Source organism: Myotis davidii, unplaced genomic scaffold (assembly GCF_000327345.1).
Source record: "Myotis davidii unplaced genomic scaffold, ASM32734v1 scaffold293, whole genome shotgun sequence".
Taxonomy (NCBI): Eukaryota; Metazoa; Chordata; class Mammalia; order Chiroptera; family Vespertilionidae; genus Myotis; species Myotis davidii.
Window position 1 is genome coordinate 1,625,608 of NW_006285115.1, and position 2,413 is coordinate 1,628,020.

General features: G+C 39.0%; 1 protein-coding gene across 1 annotated transcript in view; it reads right to left on the reverse strand.

Annotated features, from left to right (window-relative positions):
- LOC102760979 (40S ribosomal protein SA) overlaps window positions 1-2,413 on the reverse strand; it is a 4,632-nt gene that overhangs the window by 1,322 nt on the left and 897 nt on the right. The gene's annotated exons all lie outside the window — the stretch shown is intronic.

Genomic DNA, 2,413 nt, shown 5'->3' on the forward strand with positions numbered 1-2,413 from the left:
AATATTAACTAGTCCATCATCCTTGTTTTGCTGATGGATGACTTACAAATTAGTGAGCAAATACAGAAATTCTTAAATTAATTCATTCTTGAATCCAGCCACTTCTATAATTCAAAAAATTGGGAGAGTAGGAAAAGCTTGAATCTTTGATGGCATCTAAAGCAATTGAATCAAACAAAGGATTCTGAATTTTTCCCTACTTCTGAACTTTCCAACTGAAGATAATAATGTCATTAGTAACGAGGCTTCTTTGATATGGGTTTCTACACCTTATAGTAGTAAACATCTTAACTGATACAACAAAAGAGTGTATCTAGTTGCACAGATAAGGATAAACATGTGGATTAGCCTTCAAAATAATTGAAGGTTAGTCCTTTAACACATTTGATTTTGTATTTCCAGCAAGTCACAAAGGACCTAGAACAGTGGTTCTCAACCTTGGCTGCACATTAGAATCACCTGGGAATCTTTTCAACATCCTGATTTCTGGGCCTCATCCTCTGGAAATTCTGTTTCTTTTTTTATGGGGTGGGGCCACCACATTAGTAACAAAGAAATAGAATTTCCAGAGGATGAGGCCCAGAAACCAGGATTTTAAAAAGATTCCCAGGTGATTCTAATGTGCAGCCAAGGTTGAGAACCACTGACCTAGAACAAGATAACATTCAACAAATATTTGTTTAAAGGATGAACCTGGCAGATAAAATGTTGAGATTCAATATCCCTGGGACACGTTAGCTAGATGGGTTTACCTGGCAGGCTTCACAGGCCCTTCTGAGGTGCTATCTGTCCTGTGATGCTAGGATTAGAAGCTGGAAATGGGCCTGTGGCAGTTAGAACTCATTAGTAGATGTAGTCACAGGGCCAGTCAAGAAAAAGGCAAGGACATTGATGAAGCGCCTGAGACATTTGTGTGATCTTCCCCGATCTACATATTCAGTCCTGTAGCCTTGGGATGCTGAGGTCGTTAATCATCCACATTAAACCTTGTTGCAAAATACCTCTACTGACATTGCTGAATAATTAACTCCCTTGGATTTGCTGCGAGTTGCTATAGACCAGCTAGTCCCTGGGAGCAGTTTGGCTTCTTTAAGAACAGTCCCGGGACACTGACACAGCCTTGACCATTACCAGTACTCACCATTTGCTACTGGTTTCTCCCTGGTTTTCTTCTGAGGAAAACACTGCTCACACTCACAGATGTAATTGGAAGGAACTCAGATAAGAAAAAGTATTCAGGGGAAAAGAAAAGAAGAAGAAAAAAAGAAGCCCGGCTATAAAACAATAGGAAAGATGTCAAAACCATGCTCCCTCAATTGACATCACTATTAATAATAGTGTAATATTTCGTGAGTCAAGTAGACTATCATGAGCAATATTGTCCTAAATTTATGAAACTGAACATTATCTCCCTAAGTCTCCCTGTCTCTCCCTATCTTTGAATATGGAGATTTCAGATGGTAGTGAATTGGTTAAAAGTGATTATATCCTACCATTTTTAGGAAGATGACTTAAGTTTCCTTTGTGATTATCAGAGGCATTTTCAAGAAATAACCTAAATTAAAATTTGCTTATGTTCATAATGTAAGCTTCATTTAGTTGGCTTATATGGCTTAAGTGGTTTTATCTGCTCAGCGAATTCTCAATTCTGTCTCTATTTTGTATTTAACTTTAGCAACAGGGACCCTAATCCCAATTCCTCTATGCAGAGGGACAAATTTGCTCTAAAAGTTTGAAGTGTTTGAGTCTCTCTCCTCCCTCCCCTATTAGTACAGTTGCATTACTGAGGTTTGACTCAGGATAAGCCAGAAAAGAAAAGGGAGAAAAAAATAGGAAATTGGCCCTCACCCCCCAAATACTAAATGGGCAGAGCCTTTTAAAACCTGTCCCTCTGATCAGAAAGATGGCCTCCTCTCAAAGGTTTTGCAGACAACACATACCATGCATTTCCTTCATTTAGCCTGTCCTTGTGTCAAACCCTCCGGAGATAAGGAGGAAAACACAAACCAGAAACTCATTGTCATTATTCTTGTTGCATTGTTTTCAAATTTTAGCTTCCTTCACCAATCGGCCTGCTAATATTTACATTCAGTGTCTTTACATAATGCCACTTCTCAAACAGGTAGAAATATTTTGGCTTTTTATTAAATGCGGTTACTATTAAATACTGTTATATAGGCAAAGATAGGCAATTCAGGTACACCGGAATCTTATTCACATCCTTCAAAAAAACCCTACCAGGGAGGCTCCTGAAGCTGTTCTACTTCACAGAAAACACCACTCATCCTTCTTTCATGAGATCTGCCCAAGATTCCACTGGTGATCACTAGAGAATCAAAACACCTGGTGTGCTCTCCTTCCTATAAGGCAGTGGTTCTCAACCTTGGCTGCACATTAGAATCACCTGGGAATC